This window comes from Saccopteryx bilineata, chromosome 1 (genome assembly GCF_036850765.1).
Source record: "Saccopteryx bilineata isolate mSacBil1 chromosome 1, mSacBil1_pri_phased_curated, whole genome shotgun sequence".
In the NCBI taxonomy this organism is placed as follows: Eukaryota; Metazoa; Chordata; class Mammalia; order Chiroptera; family Emballonuridae; genus Saccopteryx; species Saccopteryx bilineata.
Genome location: NC_089490.1, coordinates 347,567,556 through 347,592,372, shown reverse-complemented (window position 1 = coordinate 347,592,372; position 24,817 = coordinate 347,567,556). Strand labels below are relative to the sequence as shown.

The window sequence follows — 24,817 nt, the reverse complement described above, 5'->3', positions numbered from 1 at the left end:
TCTGTGTACTTATAAAACTGACAGAAAAGTTGACACTTGGGATTTTCCCACCAAATTTTCTCCTTTGAGTCCTGCAGAATGCTCGTGCAGGAATTAATCATCTATAGTTTCCAGGAAGGCCAGTTTAAATAGAAGCAACTGGTTGGGTTTGAGGGGTTATTTTTTTCTGATACTACTAAAACAGTGATGACTCTGGGTCTATGGCTTGCTCTGCAGGATGACAGAAGGTACAGCCAGAACATAAAGGCAGCAGAGGACATCATAAGGACAGGACACAAGAAAAGTATTCAAAAAGCCAGTGTAGCATGATCACCAATGAGAAATGTTTCATGAGCATGTGCTGAATAAGCCAGTATGTGTGCAGTCACTGTGATATAATTATGCTTTAATGCATTATCTGTGTACACGAAGAATGTCAAAGAAAAGGCTGATCTGTGTCCCATATAGTGAGTCCTAAATTATCAGAACCCAAAGAGCCTTCAGAGGTTAACCAGTCCAGCACTATTATTATGGATGCAGGAACTAAGGGAGAGTGGCTTATCCATGTTCACATAGACAAGTCAAGGAGTACAGCAGAGTTCAGAACCCAGGTCAAGGCTGACTGATGTATAATGTATGTAGGAAGAAAACATACTAGAAACCTTGTCATTTGTGAACAGATCTCCACAGATGGCTTAAGAACATCCAAATTGGGCCCTGGCCGGTGGGCTCAGTGGTAGAGCGTCGGCCTGGCGTGCAGGAGTCCCGGGTTCGATTCCCAGCCAGGGCACACAGGAGAGGCGCCCATCTGCTTCTCCACCCCTCCCCCTCTCCTTCCTCTCAGTCTCTCTCTTCCCCTCCCGCAGCGAGGCTCCATTGGAGCAGAGATGGCCCGGGCGCTGGGGATGGCTCCTTGGCCTCTGCCCCAGGCGCTAGAGTGGCTCTGGTCACAGCAGAGCGACGCCCCTGAGGGGCAGAGCATCACCCCCTGGTGGGCAGAGTGTTGCCCCCTGGTGGGCGTGCCGGGTGGATCCCAGTTGGGCGCATGCGGGAGTCTGTTGGACTGTCTCTCCCCGTTTCCAGCTTCAGGGGGAAAAAAAAAAAAATACAAGAACATCCAAATTTACAAGTGCGATAAATTATAAGTGGGAAACAGTCCTTAGCTAAGTATCTCTCTCCCACCCACCACTGCCTCATCATATCCCTTTCACATGCTCACCTCAGGAAAGTGGGAAATTACAAAATGTCATAGACCTCTGAGGCTGCTCATCAACAGCCAGAGCTGCTCATCAAAGTAAAATCAAAGTTCATCAAAGTGAAATGTCTAAAACAAAGCCCTAATCTATAAAGGCTAAAAAGGCAGGAGTCTATTACCTAGCTGCTGTCCAGGGTTCCCAAAACTCATCTTTGAAAAGGGAACCAATATTCAGCAATATTAATGGAAATAAAAATTAAATCCTCAAATCTAAAATTCTAGGCTTTTTAAACACTATCCCTAACCTTTACCCTCCAGCACTCCCCTCCTCCTCAACAATGCTCTAGGTCAGGGGTAGTCAACCTTTTTATACCTACCACCCACTTTTGTATCTCTGTTAGTAGTAAAATTTTCTAACCGCCCACCGGTTCCACAGTAATGGTGATTTATAAAGTAGGGAAGTAACTTTACTTTATAAAATTTATAAAGCCGAGTTACAGCAAGTTAAAGCATATAATAATAATTACTTACCAAGTACTTTATGTCGGATTTTAGCTAAGTTTGGCAGAATAAATCTTTTTTTTTTACGTTTTATTAGTTTAATATTCTTTTTTTAAATTAATTTTAATGGGGTGACATTGATAAATCACGGGTACATGTGTTCACAGAAAACATCTCTAGGTTATTTTGACATTTGATTATGCTGCATTCCCATCACCTAAAGTCCAATTGTCTTCCGTCACCTTCTAACTGGTTTTCTTTGTGCCCCTCCCCTCCCCCAACTACCTCCCTCTCTTCCTCCCTTGGCAGAATAAATCTTTATAAAACAACTTATTATAGCTGAATCTATCTTTTTATTTATACTTTGGTTGTTCCACTACTGCCCACCATGAATGCTGGAATGCCCACTAGAGGGCGCTAGGGACCAGGTTGACTAGCACTGCTCTAGATGAATCAAACACTTGCTTGGCTTTTCCACCTTATTTAAAGAGGAAGAAAGTGTGTGCTTACCTTTTCCCCACACTTTGTGTCATCCCTATGTATTCAAATCCTAACCATCTTTCAGGCCCAGCTCAAGGCTCTAAGTTTAGGTTAGGAAGCTTTCTTTAAAAAGCCCAAATTAGGCCCTGGCTGGTTGGCTCAGCGGTAGAGCGTCGGCCTAGCGTGCGGAGGACCCGGGTTCGATTCCCAGCCAGGGCACACAGGAGAAGCGCCCATTTGCTTCTCCACCCCTCCGCCGCACTTTCCTCTCTGTCTCTCTCTTCCCCTCCCGCAGCCAAGGCTCCATTGGAGCAAAGATGGCCGGGCGCTGGGGATGGCTCTGTGGCCGCTGCCTCAGGCGCTAGAGTGGCTCTGGTCACAACATGGCGACGCCCCGGAGGGGCAGAGCATCGCCCCCTGGTGGGCAGAGCGTCGCCCCATAGTGGGCGTGCCGGGTGGATCCCGGTCGGGCGCATGCGGGAGTCTGTCTGACTGTCTCTCCCTGTTTCCAGCTTCAGAAAAATGAAAAAATAAAAAAAATAAAAAATAAAAAATAAAAATAAAAAGCCCAAATTAGCCTAACCTGTGGTGGCGCAGTGGATAAAGCGTCGACCTGGAAATGCTGAGGTCGCCGGTTCGAAACCCTGGGCTTGCCTGGTCAAGGTACATATGGAAGTTGATGCTTCCAGCTCCTCCCCCCTTCTCTCTCTCTGTCTCTCCTCTCTCTCTCTCTCTCTCTCTCTTTGTCTTTCCCTCTCCTCTCTAAAATGAATAAATAAATAAATTTTTTTTAAAAAGCCCAAATTAAAGTGATCTGAGTGGATCATTTGAAACCATGTTAACACAATAAATTAAAAATAAAAAATTTAGGCCCTGGTCGGTTTGCTCAGTGGTAGAGCGTCGGCCTGGCATATGGAAGTCCCAGGTTCAATTCCCAGTCAGTGCACACAGGAGAAGTAACCATCAGCTTCTCCACCCCTTCCTTTTCTCTTTCTCTCTCTCTCTCTCTCTCTCTTCCCCTCCTGCACCATGGCTCAATTGGTTTGAATGCACTGGCCTCAGGCGCTGAGGATGGCTCCATGGCCCCTGCCTCAGGTACTAAAAAAATTACTCTGTTGCTAAGCAATGGAGCAACGGACTGAGATGGACAGAGGATCCTGGTCAGGGCCCACATGGAAGTGTCTCTCTGCCTTCCCTCCTCTCACTGAAAAATAAATGAAAAATTTTTAAAAATAAGCAAAAATATTAAATTAAAAAATAAAAAGGTGATCTGTCCTCTTTGGTTCCAAACCTTTTTCATACCCCTCCCCCCAGTGGTTGTCACTGCCTTCCCCCCACTTCCCTTCATTTAATTCAACCTGTTTAAATTAAACAGGCTCTGGCCATATCAGTTTGGTTGCTTCTCTCCAAGTGTAGACAATTCTTCCTGCTTCTGGAGCTTGGCTCTTTTGGGACTGTTTTCCCGTCAAAATCATTCCATTCCAGTTATAGTTTACTAGAAAGAAGACTGGACAACTTGAACTCCGAATATCTGAGTTGAAACCCCAGCTCCATTGATTCCTAGCCAAGATCTCCTATTAGTTGTGCCTAGCTCTTTTAAGTAGGCAATACATTCTTAGTATGTAAAATCAGATAACTAATCCAAGACGTTATTAGACATACCTAATAACCTGGGCTCTCTGAGGGATATAAAGGAATATAAGGCATGACCTTTGCCCTCTGAGAACTATGATGTTATGCAAGTGGAAAAAGAAGAGGAAGACGAGCCTGGTAAGGGAAAAACTAGCCTACAGTCAAGGCATGAGGGTTCAGGTCTCACCTTTGCCACAGAATCTGTGGGATCTGGGTAACTACCTCCCTTTACTGGGTTTCAGATTTCTTCCTCTGTAAAATGAGCAAGGTTTAGTCAGAGATTTTTAAGGACCCCCACACACACACTTTGATATTCTATGGAAAATAACTACAGTACTAGCCTATGCAGTAGGTGAGCCAGAACGGCAGTACAGATAATGCCTAACGTAACCAGAAACAAGCTGCTGCATTCAATGGAAGCCGCTCTGTAACTAGCAGATCCAATGGAACCCGAAGGGGCAGATGGGAAAGTTGAAGCCAAATGATGAATGTATCTGCTGCTAGAAGGTCATGGCTCATCACAGGAATGCTTCTCATTCACCGGAAGCTTGCACAAAACCTCCACTGAGGTCCCATACAAAGGAGCCTCATTGCCCAGAGAAGGAGAGGTACCTACCAGTCAGGAGCCTGGCAGGATAGACACTGGACAAAGTCAAATGGGCACTGCCTATCCTTCCCAGAGAGAGGACACATCTTGGGCCTTCTCTGTCCTCAGGTCCTTTTCTTGCCAGAGCAGATGAAGGAGTAACAGAGCAGCAGGGCAGGCTCTGGTAGTTGAATTTTTCAAAACATATACTGAATCCCAAGTTGTTTTAGCCAAAAGCACAGTTTTTGCTTTGTATGATTTACACATTTCAAAGAACTAGCAGCAAATTCTTTTTATAAGGATCAGAAATATGTAGTAAAAACAGGTTTTGCAATTGGTCAGATTCAGGTTCAAACCCCAGCTCAACTACTTATTACCTACAGAATGCTGGGTAAGTTATTTAACATTGTTGAGCCTAAGAACTCCACCTCACAGGGTTAACCTGTGTTAGAGCATATATATATATATATATATATACTCTTTATGTATCTGTCTCTGTCACGAGACTGTGAATAGCTTGAGAATAGCAATAGTATTTTAAACCATATTCAAGATCACCTTAAACAGTACTGGGCACACAGTAGGGACTTTAGGAAATTAGGTGAATGTACCTACCACATGTCCAGTCCTATGCTAGGTGCTATAAAGGGAACAAAATAGTAATCACAACAATGTTGAACATAATAATAAAACAACAACAAACACAGCATTTACTATATGTCAGAAATCATTCTAAGTTCTTTAATTATTTTCCTGTTCTCATACCATACTTTTAACAACCTAAAGAGGTAGCTATTATTGTCCCCATTTTGTGGATGAGAAAATTGAGGCACAGAAAGGTTAAATAACTTGCCCAAGTCCAAAACAGGCAAATCCACAGAGAAAGAAAGTAGTTTAACATTAACAAGGGCTGAAGGGAGGGGAAAATGAGAAGTTATTGCTAACAGGTACAAAATTTCTTTCAGGATAATGAAAATGTTCTAAAATTAAATAGAGGTTGTAGCTGCACAATCTGTGGATATACTAAAAACTACAAATTGTATACTTTAAAGGGATGAATTTTATGGTATATAAATTACATTTTAATAAACCTGTTTTTTAAAAAAAGTTGCAGATGGTCAAAGTTAGGAAGCAGTAGTCCCAGAATTTTAACCCTTAAAACCAGTGCTTTTAAGTACTATTCTATACTGCCCTCAAGGAACTTAAAATCTAGTACTATGTAGCTTTATTACTTACATACAAGGCAGATAGATAGATAGATAGATAGATATAAACTATAGATACTGGGAAGAAAACAAGACCTGGAATTGCATTTAATTAAATTGAACTGAAAAATAAGCTCATTTTAAAATTTAATTCCTGACCTCAAAGCCCTCACAGTATAAAACGTGGCCTGGACATGTTAAACTATCCTTGATGTAAGCTAAAAGGAAACACATATTATGTAAAAATAGTCTCCCTTGGGAAGCATCTGTTGATAAGAGCCCGGCAGAGATATTAACCACTGAATATCCATGAGTTCCCGACAGTTCCCAGACTTTTTGAAGTTAGGCAGTGCTAATGATCTGTGAACAGAAGCAACATATCTCATTTTCAGGCAGAAATATTCAAGAGTCCATGTATGACCCTCCAGTGAGTTTGCAAACTCTCTCTCTCTCTCTCTCTCTCTCTCTCTCTCTCTCTCGTTCCCTCTTCCCCAGCCCCATCTTTCCTGCAAAGGTACCCTAGAAGTCTCTAATGTTGAGATGGTGGCATCATAAGACTATAATAGCATACATACCCTAGTCATCATTTCCTGGAGGACAACAGCTTTCTAGAGTCACCTGGCCCATACTCAAATTCATATGAGCAAGAATTCAACAAATCTTTGTTATATTACCCACTGAAATCTTGTGGGTAATTTGCTACCGCAGCATAGTACTGCCTAACATAAGTGTAACAAGAAATGAACCCAGAATATGTGCATCCATATTTATTCAGGCAGCTATAGCCACTTCTCAGAGAAAATACCCAGTACCCAGACAGGAACTATCTCTTGTGATAAACTGTATTGTCCAAAGATTGCTACAACCCCATCAGGAAGTCAAGTCTAATTTTCCTCTCCATGTATCTAAGCTGGACTGGCCCAACCAATAGAAAAAGAATACAGTGGGATGCTGTGTGATTTCCAAAGTTAAGCCAAAAATGGCCATTGATTTTCTGCATGGTTCTCTTGGATGCTCCCTAAAAAGAGGAGGCCCCTTCATTCATTCAAGATTTCAACAAATATTTGTTATGACAGCAGTTCTCAACCTGTGACTCGCGACCCCGGCGGGGGTCGAACGACCAAAACACAGGGGTCGCTGGGTCGCAACCCACAGGTTGAGAACTGCTGTGTTATGAATTCCTACTATGTGTCAGGAACTAGACACTGTGTCAGACACTGAGAAAGCAGTAATGAACTACTCAGCCACTACCCCTGTCCTCATCTCAGATTTATGCTCTAGAAAAGGAAAGAGATGAAGGGCAGGTGGGACAGACTAACACATCCTATGATTACAATGTGTAAGAGATGCTTATAAAAAAGCTAACACTCATCCATCCATCCATCCACCCCATTAAAATTAATAAAAAATAAAAAAGCTAACAGAGATTTGCTCAAGAATGGCAAGACAAGAAAGAACACTCCAAGGTGGTGACATTTAACCCTTTGAATAGTACAAACGTTCATGTGCGTCCTTGTGCCTCCTGACCATCAGAGTATGATCAATTTATTTTAAAAATGTGTAAGACAACATTAAAAAAAGGCAAATGTTCTTCTTGTTTCCATAAATTGGTTATCAAACAAACATGATTTTAAGTTAATAAAACTGTAACTGGAACTAATTTCATTTTTTGAAAAAAAAAAATCACTCCCGGGGGTCAGAGAGCATGAAAATAACTCACTACTCAAAGGGTTAAGCAAGGTGTAACAGAGCAGTAGTTAGCCATGTTGAAGGGAGGTGCAAGAAAACATTTTAGGGAAAGGAACAGCATGGGCAAAAGCACTGAAGCAGAAAAGACCTTGAGATGCTCTCAAAGTAACTGAGAGACGATGAACGTGGCTGACCAAGGTGGGGACAAGCACAAAAACCAGAGCACAGACTTTTTTTTTTTTTTTTTTGTATTTTTCTGAAGCTGGAAACGGGGAGAGACAGTCAGACAGACTGCTGCATGCGCCCGACCGGGATCCACCCGGCACGCCCACCAGGGCGAGCCTCTGCCCAACAGGGGGCATCGCTCTGCCTCGACCAGAGCCGCTCTAGCGCCTGGGGCAGAGGCCAAGGAGCCATCCTCAGCGCCCGGGCCATCTTTGCTCCAATGGAGCCTTGGCTGCGGGAGGGGAAGAGAGAGACAGGGAGGAAGGGGGGGGGGAGAAGCAAATGGGCGCTTCTCCTATGTGCCCTGGCCGGGAATCGAACCCGGGTCCCCTGCACGCCAGGCCGACGCTCTACCGCTGAGCCAACCGGCCAGGGCCAGAGCACAGACTTTTGAAGCAATGGCATTGGTTTAATCATAGATCAGTGACTGCAGCATATCAGCAGATTTACCTCTTAAAATTAAAATTTAAATATTATTTTAAACAAGCTTTATATAACTTCAGATATAAAACAAAAGAACTCAAGTAGCAAGTGCTGATATTGAATACTGTATGAGTGAGTAGATGTAGTCACATAGCAAGCAAGCACATTATTCAAAATTGGGAATATTTCCAAGACAAAGAAACATATGGTTTGAAGGCCTTCCTGTAATTAACCTAAAATTTCAGGACACAGAAAGACAGAATTGACTTTCTCATTGCCTCATTAATGGTGCATTTCATATATCATACCTGATTTGACCTAGTTTCTTGAAATATTTCGCTGAAATATTTCTTGAAATATTTATCCTTAAATAGGGAGAATGGGCCCTGGCCGGTTGGCTCAGCGGTAGAGCGTCGGCCTAGCGTGCGGAGGACCCGGGTTCGATTCCCGGCCAGGGCACATAGGAGAAGCGCCCATTTGCTTCTCCACCCCTCCGCCGCGCCTTCCTCTCTGTCTCTCTCTTCCCCTCCCGCAGCCAGGGCTCCATTGGAGCAAAGATGGCCCGGGCGCTGGGGATGGCTCTGTGGCCTCTGCCCCAGGCACTAGAGTGGCTCTGGTCGCAACATGGCGACACCCAGGAGGGTCACAACATGGCGACGCCCAGGATGGGCAGAGCATCGCCCCCTGGTGGACAGAGCGTCGCCCCTGGTGGGCGTGCCGGGTGGATCCCGGTCGGGCGCATGCGGGAGTCTGTCTGACTGTCTCTCCCTGTTTCTAGCTTCAGAAAAATGCAAAAACAATAAAATAAAATAGGGAGAATGATCAAGTTTGTCACCAAAGGATGTCCTGTCTAAAAAGAAACAGCCCTTTTATAACATCCAGAACATCAAAGGGGTTCCTTATATACCCTTCCCAAAGGTTTTGTTCTCTTATCAAATGTCAAGCTTGTGATAAAAATAAAAAAAAGATATGGGTTTTACATACTATTTCACACTACTGTCAAACATCTATCCCTGCACCCAAAGATAACTGAAATAATCAGCTGAAAAAAACATTACTGGCAATGGTTCCCAGAAAACCATTTCACAGATCTGGGACCTATCAGCAAACACTACCTTATAACAGGTTCTTTGGTCTAGAAGAGTGTCTCTTAAATTGGTTGAAACTAAATTTATAAATAATTTGATAACATTGTATTATTGTATAGTAGTTTCAAGAAATATGTGCTATTATTTTAATAATAAGATTGATATTTATCTTATAATTTTAAAGGACTAGTAGCTTTTTCTGCCTGTGCAACCTAGCCTATGAATGTTGACTGCATTCTCAGGGAGGATCACAAAAGGAGGAGCCATTTGGCTCCCTCTCCAGGACAATCTGAACATCAGGCAACCTATATTCTTTTCTCTACTAACTGTTGTTGCAACAATTGTGGAACCCTCTAAAAAGAATTGCTCCTCAGGAACAAGAGACCTGAGACATACCTACCCCTACCCACATTCTGGTCATAAACACTTGACCAGGCTAAGGGTCCCTCCCCTGTTTTCCTACCAACTGAGCCCAGGGGTGGCAGGAGACAAAAATAAAGCTCTGTTCTTGTTTTTGCTCATATTTAGTCATGACATTTTCTCTAGTGAATAACAGAGCTCTTGTTTTCATTTTCAGAACTAGGAAATTAGTACTTAACTGGATAAATCAACCACACAGCAGCCTGACCAGTAAGCAAAGGTAACCATGGGAGCTTGCAGCTAATGCCTATGGACAAGAATGCTTAATGGCAATAACAGTGAAGAAGGAGATAACCTAGTATTTTAAGTAAACCACTAGACCACTGATTCATTCTGAGGCCTTCATTCTGTGTTTGAATCTTGTAGTTGGCATATTAGGGCAAAGAATGATTCTCCAGCACTAGACAATGGCATTCCTCACTGAAAATAAAATTCTCATGCATGATGGATGAGATAAAAATCATTTGCAGAAGAGACCCAAAGGACTAGCCGAAGCACAGACAATTTGGGAACACTAGAATTCAACAAAGCTGTCAAAGAGGGAATTCTCAAAGAAGCTGAAATTGCAGCTGAGAAAGGAAGGAATCCTACTTTGCTAAAGGAGAGAGAGAGAGAGAGAGAGAGAGAGAGAGAGAGAGAGAGAAAGAGAAAGAGGGGGGGAAATATAGGAGGAGTAATAAAGCAATAGCCCTGCATTCAAGTTTAGACTCCCTAAGGCTGTGACTTACCTCTCTTATGACCAGGGAATAGTATTTTCTCAGGGGTCAACAACTGATTTTTAAAATGAAAAAAAATATATGGGTCCATGCAATTCCTATAAAAGATCCATCCTTAGTCCAGCAAAAGAAAAGAAAATGGATGTGGCTGCCAAGCTGGCATTTCAGAAAACAGTTTTATGGTAATTTATTACCCCAGCATCAGCCTGGGTCACTAGGACTGTTTGCTATGCCAGGCACTTTGCAGTGTCCCAGATGCAGAGGCTGTAACAGCCAATATAAAAAATACTGAGGGGGCTCTGTTGGGAGTACTGGCTTTCACTCATACGAACATCACCAGCAAACACAACAAGGCAGAGTGGGGTGGAAAGGGCACTGGTGAAAGTTAGAGAGCCAGACTGTTTCTCTAGTTATTCATTCTCAAACTTTTGACCCTTAACTCTCTGGACCTTATTTCCATGAATGGTAATAACCCTTTACTTCACATGTATATAAGAAGTCCTATAAGGCTTACAACAAAAAAGCAGCAGTTCCCCACCTGACTCCTGATTGCTGCTTCCCTGAAGGCAATCACTTTCTCTTAGTATGTATCTCTTTATTTCAAAAAAGAAAAATGGCTTATACTGGTTTTTTGTCAACTTTAGCCACTATTTATTATCTTTCTGTTATGAGAATTTTTTTTTTGAGAGAGAGAGAAATGAGAAGCATCAACTCGTAGTTGTGTCATTTTAGTTGTTCACTGATTGCTTCATATGTTATTTGACCAGGGGGCTCAAGCTAAGCCAGTGATCTTGGGCTTCAAGCCAGCGACTTTAGGGCTCAAACCAGCAACCATGAGGTCGTGTCTATGATCCCATACTCAAGCCGGTGACCCTGCTCTCAAGTTGGTGAGCCCTTGCTCAAGCCGGATAAGCCTGCAAGCCAGAGAGACCTTGGGGTTTGGAACCTGGTCCTTAGCATCCCAGGTCAATGCTCTATCCACTGCACCACCACCTGGTCTGGCTCAGGCTCAGGCTCAAAATTGATTAACTTATTTTCTTCTTGAGAAGAGGGAAGGTAGAGAGACAGATTCCCGCATGCACCCCGACCAGGATCCCCCCTCAAGCCCCTACCGGGTGATGCTCTGCCTGTCTGGGGCTGTTGCTTCATTGCTTGGCAAACTAGCTATTTTAGCTCCTGAGGGAGGCCATGGAGCCATCCTCAGAGCCTGGGGCCAACTTGCTCCAACTGAGCCATGACTGGGAATGGGAAGAGACAGAGAGAGAGAGAGAGAGAGAGAGAGAGAGAGAGAGAGAGAGAAGGGGAAGGGCAGAAGTGGAGAAGCAAATGGCCGCTTCTCCTGTGTGTCCTGACCGAGAATCAGACTCGGGACATCCACATGCTGGGCCGATGCTTTATTGCTGAGCCAACTGGCCATAGCTCAATGAGTATTTATTAATAAGTCCTGACCCACCCACCCCACAATAACTATCCTACCCTCAGCAGTCTTTTCCTCCAGATCTCCTAAAATGAGTCACTCATTTAACACTCAGCATACATAAATACTATGTGTCAGGCACTCCAACCAGCACTTCCATTTATATTACCCAGTTTGGTGGTTTTTTTACAAATCAAACCTGTTACTGAGGAATTACTGCCTCTATATTACAGATAAATAAATTGAGGTTCAGAGAAATTCCCAAAGTTATACAAAATCATGGATCACTATTACTGTCATTCTTATTCATCATTCTCATTTTAATGATGAGGAAACTGAGGCTCAGACACAATAATAGCTATTAAGTTATTAAGTAGCAGAATGAAGTTTTGTCCAGGTGGTTCATCTCTTAAAGTCCATACTAATCCCACTACATTGACTTTCCTGTTTAATGCTAAACCACAAATGAAAGGAAGATTTTAGCTCTAATTAGAGTATGCAGTTAAAAATAAATGACTCTTCAGTTCCTTACAGAGAATAATGTCTACTTTTCAAAAGTAGTACAGCAGTAGTATTTATTGCCAAGGAAATCAAAGGAGAAGGTAATTATCTTAAGGGTCAATGACAGTACCACGGAAACTAAGAAAAGGTGACACTGATCCAAGGGCTTCTCACTGTAATGATAAAATCACACTCCCATGTCAGACAATCTCAGTGACCACCCAAGACGATAATCACAAAATAACCAATAATTTGACTAGCAAATCCGATTTACTGGCCTCTTCCAATGCTTGTAATGCAAAGCTTTTCTTTTAACAGTATCTGTTCCAGGCATATGCAATACTCCAATTCTTCAAGCAATAAGACTGGCATCAGGGTCCCCATCTCTGCTCGACTAGAGAGAATAACTCACTCTCAACCCTAACAAATGTACTTAAAATATTTGGGTGTGCTAGCCCAGAAGCAAAAATGCACAAGCCTCATAAATTTGCTTCCTAGTAATAATTAAGTGGTTTACCTAAGGCCCTAGCAGGTTGGCTCAGTGGCAGAGTGTCAGCCCAGCATGTGGATGTCCTGGGTTTGATTCCCAGTCAGGGCACACAGCAGAAACAACCATCTGCTTCTCCACCCCTCATCCTCCACCTTCTCTCTCTTCCCCTCCTGCAGCCATGGCTCGAATGGTTCGAGCCCTAGGACTTGGGCACTGTGAATGGCTCTGTGGAACCTCCACCTCAGGTGCTAAAAATAGCTCGGTTGAAAGCATGGACCAAGATGGGCAGAGCATCAGCCCTAGACAGGGGTTGCCAGTGAGTCAGGGCACATGCCCTCCTCTCACTTGGAAAAGAAGAAAAAAAAATTTAGAACAGCCAAACCTGGGCTAGCTTTGCCACTCACTAGCTATTAAAGGATTTTGGTCAAATCCTTCCATCTTTCTTAGCCTCAGTTTCTCCATCTATAAAATGGGGATAATACAATGGACTGTAGGGCAGACACAGGAGATACTATTACAAGAAAATTAATATACTCAGGAATATAATTATGTGCAAAGTACCTACCTTAGATTTCATATTAACACACTTTGGGCAAGGTAACAAGCACTAAGACAAAAAGAAAAGGAATTACTGGCCCTGCTTTATTCCATAAACTGAAGGATTTCTGAGCTGAACAGATTATACAACTTCAAAATAAACTTAAAATAAAGGCTTAAAAAATACAAGTAACTAAACAATAAACCTCCACTCTAGAAATAATAAAAATATCAGTAATGGCAAATCCTTCTAGAATGGGAAGGTATACAGAAACAAACTATTAATAAACACTTGTCAGTATTAACTTAGGAGGGAACTGCATTGGCTTACAAAGGGCAACAGGAGTTTGAAGAAGAGAAGTATCAGGAATCAACCTGGAAAGCTTTTCAGAGGAGAGTGTAATTATACTAAGTTCTGGAGAAAAACTTGCAGGACTGGAGAGAAGATGTGGCCTGTTTCAGAGAACACACCTGTGGTGCACAGATGCTGCCATGGCATCACAGGAAGAGGCCTGGTTTACCTGAGCCTCCAACTCTAGCTGAATCAAACTTCCCACTGTGCCCCTCAAACAACAAGTTCTTTCATAGTTCTGAGATTTTATAAAAATTATTTGTTTTTAAAGAGAGAGAAAAGGAGGGAGAGAGACAGACAAGACAGACAGGAACATCAATCTGTTTCTGTATGTGCCATGAATGGGGATCAAACCTACAACTGCTGTGTACCAGGTTGATGTTCCAACAAACTGAGCTATCCAGCCAAGGCCATACTTCTGAGATTTTGCACATACTGTTCACTGTGTATACAACACTCTTCATTCCCTTCTATCTAAAGAGCTGATCCATCCTGCCAGGCACAAATCAATCATCATCTTCACTGTAAAGTCTTCTCCAATCACTCTTCCATCCTTGATCTGGGAAGAATTAATCATTCCCTTCAGTGCTCTTTGTAAATCTCTCAATCACAGTACCTTCTTATACTATAATGTAATTATTTGCATTTGTCATCCTTCCAAACTAGACCATGAGATTCCCAAACAAGACATTCCCTGGTGTCTATTATTGTTCCTAGTATATAGCAGGAGCTCAATAAAGGTATACAAAATTATTCTATTGAATTGTATAGACAAACTCAGTCTTTAAGCCTAAGAATGAATGGATCTTAAAACTAACATTTCCTGAGTCATGATGAATCCCTCCTAGGGTCCAGACTAGAAATTAAGTATTTCTACTTGAGAGTTTAAGTATTTCCTTGTGCCAAAACTGGTAGTGCAACTGTGTAACTTTAGTGCTTCCATTAAAGGAACTAAAGTTTGTTGCAAGTCCAAACACAACAGTTCTTTTTTTTTTTTTTTTTTAGCACTCTTTTAATTTATTTTATTTTATTTATTCATTTTTAGAGAGGAGAGAGAGACAGAGAGGGAGAGAGAGGAGAAAGAGACAGAGAGAGAGAAGGGGGTAGGAGCTGGAAGCATCAACTCCCACATGTGCCTTGACCAGGCAAGCCCAGGGTTTCGAACCGGCGACCTCAGCATTTCCAGGTCGACGCTTTATCCACGGCGCCACCACAGGTCAGGCCACAACAGTTCTTTATCTTCCTCCTTTACATAAATTGGAAAATAGCCTGAGAATTCCAATCAGCTTAAACCTTCCCAGGGAAGAGGACTTGACTGTTTACTAACAGTTCAAATTATTGCTGTCTAATATCCACATGGCTGGCACATCTTCTCTTCTGGCAGCTCAATCACATTTAGGGAGGAAGTATCACACATTGCAATCAGAAAGCAGGATTTGGAGTCAAAAGAAGGCAAAAAGTCCCAGTTTTGCCACTCTTTATTTTACCAGGTAACCTTGAACAAATCAGTTAATCCCTCTGAGCTTCAATTTCCCCAGATGGGAAATAAGAAAAATATCACCTGTCCCACTGTACTACTACCATAAAAATCAAATGAGGACTATTCCTTATTGCACAGAACTCTCATCTTATGAATCTGACCCTCTCTATAGACTGCCACATACAAAGAGATAACAGAGAAGAGAAAGAGCACTAAGGTATGAGTCAGACAACTAGAGATTAGGCCCAGCTCTACCACTCAATTATGTGATTTAAGGCTCTGGGAGGGTATGTCAGTTGGTTAGAGCATCCTCTCAATATGCCAAAGTTATAGGTTTGATCCCAGTTCAGGGCATGAACAAGAATCAACCAATGAATGCATAAATAAGTGGAACAACAAATCAATGTCTGTCTGTCTCTGTCTCTCCTTTTCTCTCTCTCTCCCTCTCCCCCCCTTTCTTCCTCTCTTTCTGCAATCAATTCTTTTGTTTTGTTTTTTGTTGTTTGTTTGTTTTAGGTGGGAGGAAGGGAGACAATGAGGCAGACTCTGCATGAGCCCAGACCAAAATCCACTGGGCAACCCCATCTGGGGCCAATGCTCAAATCAACCAAGCTATCCTCAGCATCTGTGGCCACATTCAAACCAATCGAGCCACTGGCTGCAGGAGAGAAAGAGGGAGAGAAGGGGGAGAGGTGTGAGGAAGATGCAGATGGTTGCTTCTCCTGTGTGCCCTGACTGGGAATTGAACTCAGGAATCAAACCTAGGACGTCTAAATGCTGGGCCAACACTCCTATGCACTGAGCTACCTCCCAGGGGCTACAATCAATTTTTAAAAAGTCATTTAATCATTCTGAACCTCAAACAGGTCTATATATAAAATGCAAATAATCTTACCTGACTTACTACCTTGTAGAATTACTATAAAGCTTAAAATAAAAAGGAAACAATATTGATAAAAGCAATTTACTTAACAACCATGAAGTTTTATTATAATACCTCACTTGTACAGAATTCAGCTATCCGATAACCCTGTCTTTCTAGAATACATAGAGAACGAGAAGTAAGCAAAAAAGGCCTCTTCAAAGCCAAAATAACAGTACTTAATTTTTTCCACTTTACTACTAGTGGAATCCCAAGGCCTCAATCATCCCATAAAAACGCATCAGTAATTTTGGAGCACCCACATATAGTAGGTGAGAAGTGACAAAGTAAGAAAGGTGAACAAGACTGTTGTGTTTCACAAGCAGCAAAGAGAAAATGCAAAATAATAATTCCAGAGCAACCACAAGAATGTAAAAAGCAAACTACTTATCAAAAAGGTGGCCCTTAGCTTTTGTTTTTTGTTTTTTTTAATTGATTTTAATTTGTTGTGTTTACATAGTAACAAATGTGCCCCCAAATATATTTCCCTCCCTCCCCCCTTGTTCTCCTTGATACCCCCTTTACCCCCTCCCCCCACCGCCTTCCCCCCTTCCCTCCATGATTTACTATCCTTCCCTCTATCTCTCTGTTTTGTTTTTAAAGTATAGCATCAAAGTACCATAGTTAGTATAAAATATAATAGCTCCTATAGGCATGCATCAGCATAACACAAAAAGGCAGAATTGCTCCCTCTTCCCAAAAACAGTTGTAGTTGACCTGTGAAAATGGTTTGCCATTCACTTGACCTAGAAAAACCCACAAAATCACGCAAATCAGGAGGTTCAAACCTTCGAGTTCACTTTAAAAACACACAACAAACTGCCCAGGCCATCAAGAGTATGCATACTCCAAAAGCCACCAAGTATCAGAAGGATGTCACTTCAGAGAAGCAATGTGTGCAATTCCGTCGTTACAATGGCAAAGTTGGTAAGTATGCCCAGGCCAAACAGTGGGGCTGGACACAGGGTCACTGGCCCAAAAGGAATGCTGAATTTTTGCTGCACTTGCTTCAAAATGCAATGCTGAACTTAAAAGAGTTTAGAAGTAGATTCTCAGGTCATTGAGCACATCCAGGTGAACAAAGCTCCCAAGATGGGAAGGAGAACTTACAGAGCTCATGGGCAGGTAACCCTTACATGTGCTCTCCCTGCCACACTGCGATGATCCTTACTGAAAAAGAGCAGACTGTTCCTAAACCAGAAGAGGAGGGTGCACAGAAGAAAAAGATATCCCAGAAGAAACTGAAGAAACAAAACTTATGGGAGTAAATTTAGCATAAAATAAATACAGTCATCCTTCACCATATCGCGGTTCACTTTTCGCGGTCTCACTGTATCACAGATTTTTAAATTGTATGTATCTAATTTTGTATTGTGAATTTTTCGCTATTTTGCAGTATATAGGTATTTATATATATATATATATTATTTTAATTATTTTTGTGGTAAAATAATTGTAGGAAAGGTTTATAAGAGTGTGGGGAGGGTTTATAAAGCTTTAAATATATATATAAATAATAAAATAAATAGAAGGTTGCTACTTTGTGGATTTTTGCCTATCGTGGGGGGTTCTGTAACCAAACCCCCCGCGATAGACAAGGGACCACTGTAGTAATAAAACTAAAAGCCAAGGATAACTGCAGTGTTGCCTAGATGGAATAAGTGTGTGGATTCTATCCATGCAACTAGGTGAATCAAAGGATTCGGTTATACACCCTTCCACTACCTAAAAAAAAACAATTAAAAAAAGTAAAAGGAGAAAAAAAAAGGCAGAATTACTGATGTTCAAAATAATGAACTTGAATCCCAAGAAAGATTATATAATATTTTGTCTATTCTGAAAAGGAGATATATAATGTATTTTAGACCCTACTTTTGAATTTTTTATAAAGCATTAAAACAAAGAGAAATGGCCTGACCTGTGGTGGCGCAGTGGATAAAGTGTCGACCTGGAAATGCTGAGGTTGCCGGTTCGAAACCCTGGGCTTGCCTGGTCAAGACACATATGGGAGTTGATGCTTCCAGCTCCTCCCCCCTTCTCTCTCTCTCTGTCTCTCTCCTCTCTCTCTCTCTGTCTTTCCCTTTCCTCTCTAAAATGAATAAATAAAAAAATAAAAAAAAATAAAAAACAAAGAGAAATGGAGAAGATCAATAGCCACAAAATATATTGAAAGCTAGAAATCAAATGAATGAGCAGTAACTGACTTATCAGATCCAAGAAAGATGAATACCAAGCCAGTAGTGAAAAAAATGTAAAAAGTAACAATTTAACCTGTAAAATGGTCACAAAATTCAGAAACAGGTAGCTCCCGGTTTGGGTTTTCTTTTCCCTCTGGAAAGGGTAAGAGGATCTCTAGACAAAGGAAATAGTAGGAACAGTTAAAGGCAGAGTTATTAATATACTGAAAATAAGAGTCTAAACCAGGGGTCTCAAACTTGCGGCCCACGGGCCACATGTGGCCCGCCGAACAATTTTGTGCGGCCCGCAGACTAATCCATGAAGTTCAAAATATTTTGGATAAAATTAAGTAAGCCTAAGGGCCTACTTGTATTTTTCATTTCTCTAGCATCCCAGCTAGATATTAGCTTAGTTAACAGCAGTTGTGACGCGAACTACAGTTTCTGGTCGTTTTGTGACACTGAGTAAACTGCATGTACGATTGTGCTTGTTGTACTGATTTTTTTGTTGTTGTTTTCAACTGCAGTGAGAAAAGTGTTGCGTAACAGTTGCCTTTTGTAGACCTAGTGCGGCCTGCCAAACGGCTGTGATCTTGCTCTGCGGCCCACATGCTGAGTTGAGTTTGAGACCCCTGGTCTAAACGAACTGAATATTGAGGACCTTACAGCAGTCATCCTTTCCCGTTCAGCTTCTAGACCAGTGGCAGTCAGTCCTATAACTTCTAGGAAGGTGACTAGAGGACCCTTCCAGAGAATCTGACCCACCCTAGTGGAAAGATAAAAATACTGACATAGTAGGCCCTGGCCGGTTGGCTCAGCGGTAGAGCGTCGGCCTGGCGTGCAGGGGACCCGGGTTCGATTCCCGGCCAGGGCACACAGGAGAAGCACCCATCTGCTTCTCCACCTCCCCCTCCTTCCCCTCTGTCTCTCTCTTCCCCTCCCGCAGCCAAGGCTCCATGGGAGCAAAGATGGCCCGGGCGCTGGGGATGTCTCCTTGGCCTCTGCCCCAGGCGCTAGAGTGGCTCTGGTCGGGGCAGAACGACGCCCCGGAGGGGCAGAGCATCGCCCCCTGGTGGGCAGAGTGTTGCCCCTGGTGGGCGTGCCAGGTGGATCCCGGTCGGGCGCATGCGGGAGTCTGTCTGACTGTCTCTCCCCGTTTCCAGCTTCAGAAAAAAAAAAAAATACTGACATTGTAGGTGCCCCACAAATAGCCCAGGCATATCATCAGTGAGGTCCACAATCAGTAAGCCCCACTCAAGTATTTAAATTTTCCAATCAGCTTTTTAGTATCCCATTTAAAATATGAACAGACATCAAAGACTATCAGACATCTAGGGAAAGCTCCAACATGAAAAGCAGAATTCAGGTCCTATTTATATTTGAAGAAATTTGAGGATCCAAATGAAAAGTTATTTTAAAAAAAAGTGTAATGGTTATGCTTGTCTTGACCAAAGTTTGTCAATGATTAAAAAATCAGATTAGATGAACCAATGCCATCATCTGATAACTAGCTCTTCCCAAATCTCTAATTGTTCATTTTACTGATGGGTATTTACTTAATAAGGGATAAGAAATATAGTAAAATGTAATTTGCTAAGTCTGGCAAGGTGCTGTACTGTTTCTGCATTTATTTTTCTAACTTTAAAGATATCTGTTTTGGGGTGCAGCCAAGCTGCTGTCAACAACAAAAAGTACACAGGAGCTCAGCAGCACCTGGACTGGCTCACAGATGCCAGCCAGCCCCACATACCCTTAGGTGATGTCTTACAAACTGAACTTGACCGTGTACATGCCCACAGCCTCCCTCAACACTGCTGGGAGCACCCACCTGCCCTCCACCTATGGCAACATCCTCACAGTACTGCCAGCTGCTTGCTGAGTGGCTACAAGCCACTGTCTCTACGCTACACCAAAGAAACACGGAACAGCCAGGTGCCCCAAAGCAAGTACGCGAAGCATTGGGGACAGAGATCAGACCCACCTACGTGAGAAGGGAGAGTGTGAGGGAAAGGCTAAAACAAGGCATTGTCCATGCTAAAGGACTGGTTTGGGAGTGCTTGGCTGAAACAGAACAGAATGCCAGATCCTAGCTGTCTTGTTAGTATGGAAGGCTTTTCCATTTTCTTCCAAGAAGTTACAGTTCATCTGAAACTTGGTTTTTGTTGTGTGCTTTTCTAAGTGAGAGAGAGAGAGAAGGGAGGAAGAGAAAGAGAAATAGACCAATCCATAGTTGTGGCACTCTATTCATTAATTGCTTTCTCATACATGCCTTGACAAGGGGGCTCCAGCCAAGCAATTCATCACTTGCTCAAGCAAGCAGTCTCAAGCTCAAACCAGCGACCTTGGGCTCAAGCCAGTGACCATGGGGTCATGTCTATGATCTCACAAGTTGGTGATCCCTTGCTCAAGCTGGTGAACTCACATTCAAGTCGGAGGAGTAGCCCACGCACAAGCCAGCGACCTCAGCTTTCAAACCTGGGTCCTCAGAATCTTAAGTTGACACTCCATCCACTGTGCCACCACCTGGTCAGGCTAAAACTTGTTTTCAAAATGGCAACAGTGTAATTTCTCCTCCATAAGTCCCTCCCATGATTCATTAGATTTTAAACCTATAGCCTCTAAACTGGAGAAATGACTTTGCAGTTGATTAGGATTTACATTTTAAATAGTTAGGAACTACCCTTTTTTCTTTTTTTAAATCATTGATTCAAAAGATGCACATGGTCCTGGCCAGTTTGCTCAGTGGATAGAGCGTTGGCTTTGGCATGTGGACGTCCCGGGTTAAATCTCCAGTCAGGGCACATATGAGAAGCGACCATCTGCTTCTCTTCCCCTCCTTTTCCCCCTCTTGTAGCCAGTTGCTCGACTGGTTCGAGTGTTGGCCCTGGGTACTGAGAATAGCTTGGTTGGTCCAAACATTGACCTCAAGCGCTGAGGATAGCTCAGTTGATTCAAGCATTGGTCCCAGGCATAGGTTGCCGGATAGATCCCAGTTGGGACACATGTGGGAGTCTGTATCTGTCTCCCTCCTCCTCCTTTGGTAAAAAAAAAGGGGGGAGGAATATTTTTTTTAAAAGATGCACATAAGAGTTAGCTATCTCATAGCAAAGAGTAGTTTTCCTCCAAGATAACAGTGCTTCCCTTTTGAATACATTTATATTACTCAAATTGTTCTTTGTTTCTTTTTTTGAGAGAGAGACAGACAGAGACAGAGACAAACAACGGGAGAAAGATGAAAAGCAACAACTCATAGTTGCAGCATCTTAGTTGTTCATTGCTTTCTCATATGTGCCTTGACTGGGGGGCTCCTGCCAAGCCCGTGACTCCTTGCTCAAGCCAGTGACCTTGGAATCAAGCCAATGACCTTGAAATTCAAACTAGCAGCCTTTGGGCTCAAGCTAGCAACCATGGGATCATATCTATGATCCCACGCTCAAGCTGGTGACCCTGTGAGCCTGTGCTCAAGTTGGATGAGCCCACACTCAAGCCGGAGACCTCAGGATTTCAAACCTGGGTCCTCAAGGTCCCAAATCAACACTCTATCCACTGTGCCACTGCCTGGTCAGGCAGCAATACAATTCTTCCTTTTTTTTTTTAAATTAAGTGAGAGCAGGGGAGGCAGAAAGACAGACTTCTGCATGTGTCCAGACTGGGATCCACCCGGCAAGCCTCCTATGGGGTGATGCTCTGCCCATCCGGGACACTGCTCCATTTTTCGGCAAAAAAGCTAAGGTAGAGAGGCCTTGGAGCCTCTTCAGCATGTGGGGCCAACTTGCTCGAGCCATGGCTGTAGGAGGTAGGGAAGAGAGACGGAGGGAGACAGAGAGAGTGAGAGAGAGAGGGAGTGGGAGAAAGGGAAAGGGAGAGGAAAAAGGAAAGGAAAGGGAAGGGAGAGGGAGAGAGAGGGAGAGAGTAAGGGGAGGGATGGAGAAGCAGATGGTTGCTTCTCCCATGTGCCCTGACCAGGAATAAAACCCTGCACATTCACATGCCCGGCCAACACTCTACCACTGAGCCAAATGGCCACTGCAGCATAAGGGTTATGTTTTTAGTACATACTGACAGCACACTTTATTTAGTAGCCTGTTCTGGTCCCCACTGGCCATACAGTATAGATTCTGATTAATGTAACTTCTTTTTCTTGCTTAAGCACTTGCACAACTGTTAGTACTTTGAAACCAATTTTTTAAATACATGTTATAAATACAGAAAAAAGATCAACTTACCAAACCTCACTTAACAAAAACCCGACATTTTTCTTAAGATCATCTATACATTTCAGTTCTGCCTTTCCTGTAAGTTGATCTAAACATCTGGAAGAAAATTACTAACACTGTTTGCATCTTTGTATGTATTTATTACTTGAGGTAATTAAGCTTATTTTCATTAACAAAAAAAATAAAGATATCTGTTGTGAATGGATCTACATATGAATGAACTAAGTATCCTAATGAAGACACTAAAATAAAATAGCCAATGTATTATAAACAAAAGAATTAAGACACAATATTCCGTCTATTAATCACTTAGGCTACAACATGTAGTTGGATTTATTTATTTATTTTTTTTTATTTTTCTGAAGTGAGAAGTGGGGAGGCAGAGACACAGACTTCTGCATGTACCTGACCGGGATCCACCTGGCATGCCCACCAGGGGACGATGCTCTGCCCATCTGGGGTGTTGCTTTGTTGCAACTGGAGCCATTCTAGCGCCTGAGGCAGAGGCCATGGAGCCATCCTCAGCACTGGGGCCAACTCTGCTCCAATGGAGCCTTGGCTGAGGGAGGGGAAGAGAGAGATAAAGAGAAAGGGAGAGAGCAAAGGGTGGAGAAGCAGGTGGGCACTTCTCCTGTGTGCCCTGGCCAGGAATCAAAGCCGGGACTTTCACACACCAGGCCAACACTCTATCACTGAGCCAACTAGCCAGGGCCTGTAGTTGAATTTTATATGTACAAAATTTTGTCCCAGAAGAGGAAAGTCTCCCATACTGTGGCACCTCACCTGCAAAAGCCAGGGAGGACTTCACAGAAGACATGATACTTAAGAGGTTTAAAGAAAAGAACATTTTGTCAAGTAAAACAGAGGAATAGGAAAGATAGTAAGTACAGCACAGCAGAAAAACTATCATGGGCCAGAACGTACAGCAGAATGGAGGGAGTAAGAACATACACATAATGCAGCATCAGTGGAGCACAGGCAAGAACAGCAAGAGATGAGCCTGGAAGAGTAGGCAGAAAACAGATCGAGAATGACTATATGTCATAGAAGAAATGTGAACTCTGACCTGAAAGCAACTGGGAGCCAATGAAGAGTTTTAACTGCAAATTTAGATGATCAGATTTGAATCTTGGAAAAGATCATTTTACTGATGACATAACAGACTTAGGAGGTAGGGGGTGGGGTAAGAATGGAAGGCTGAAGGCTATAACACTTTTCAAGCTATGTACTAACTGTTCCTAAAAGTCAGTTCTCATGCTAACAAATCACTGGTTCTGCTCTCAATTAACTGTGAAGCAGATTATTCTATCTCTGAGACCAGTAGCTACCAGAGACCCTGCAATGGTTCCCCAGAGGAAATCAATATCCCAACACCTCCACCGCAAGGTTCTTTCTTTTCCCCTCTAAGGATTCTTCAAAAGAACAAAGTCTGTGTTATATTACCTTATGAGAGTACATCTCTTCAGTCTGGTTTCAAGGAAGATATGCATCAACCCCAAGCCCTCACCCTCCCAATTACCAATAACTGTGGCAAATTCCAGCCACTCCTCAGAGTTACATTAAACTGACACACACACATATGCACACACACACACATGCACATGTACACACACACTTGTATACATGTCTGATTTCCCCACGTATACTCTTTAGGAGATGGGAAGAAAGTTGGAAACAAATATTTAATGAGCACCAACCTAATGCTGGATTCTTTCCCATTTCGTTTCTCATTTAATCTTCACCACAACCTTGAGCAAGTTAGATACTTATATTCCCATTTTCAGAGACAAACTATGGCTCAGCATGACCTGCCGAAGTTGCAATGGATAAAGCGTCAACCTGGGATGCTGAGAACCCAGGTTCAAAACCCCAATGTTGCTGGTTAGAGTGCAGGCTCATCCACCTTGAGCGTGGGCTCACCAGCTTGAGCAACGAGACACCGGCTTGAGAGTGGGATCATAGACATGACCCCATGGTTGCTGGCATGAAGCCCAAGGTCGCTAGCTTGAGTCCAAGGTCACTGGCTTGAGCAAGCTGTCACTGGCTCAGCTGAAGTCCTCTCCCTCCACATCAAGGCACATATGAGAAAGCAATCAATGGCAACTAAGGTGTCACAACTATGAGTTGGTGCTTCTCATCTCTCCCTTCCTGTCTGTCTGCCTTTTTCTTTCTTTCTTTCTTTCTTTCTTTCTTTCTCTCTCTCTCTCTCTCTCTCTCTCTCTCTCTCTCTGTCTCGCTAAAAAAAGAAAAATAAAGAAACTATGGCTCAAAGATTAAGTGATTTACCCAAGATCACAAAGCCTGTACAAGGCCATGTGTCTATGGATTCACCAAGGCTTTTCCACTATCTCACACTAAGTTTTCCTTATTTCATTCATTATTGAACCCTCACTTAATTCAGTCTGTTGAATTGCATTATATGAAGCCACTCACAGAGCACAACAACAACCTGGGAAAACAAAAGCAAATGGAAAACCTGGACAACAGATGCAGGTACAAAAAAAAAAGCAGCAGCATCAATCCCAACAAGCTCTTTAGAACTCTAGCTGATATTGGCAAGGACAGAAATAGCCCAAACCCATGTT

General features: G+C 42.8%; 1 protein-coding gene and 1 pseudogene across 4 annotated transcripts in view; one reads left to right on the top strand and one right to left on the bottom strand.

Moving 5' to 3' along the window:
* Positions 1-24,817, bottom strand: part of FAM168A (family with sequence similarity 168 member A) — a 213,368-nt gene that overhangs the window by 121,901 nt on the left and 66,650 nt on the right. The window contains exon 1 of one of the 4 annotated variants that reach the window (XM_066250443.1): positions 18,110-18,144. The exons of the other annotated variants lie outside the window; for them this stretch is intronic. The gene's annotated coding sequence lies outside the window, so the exon portion shown is untranslated. Of the gene's footprint in view, positions 1-18,109; positions 18,145-24,817 lie in introns of those variants that run through there. 4 annotated transcript variants of the gene reach the window in all.
* On the top strand, positions 19,775-20,105 carry LOC136320563 (cyclin-dependent kinase 2-associated protein 1 pseudogene; annotated as a pseudogene).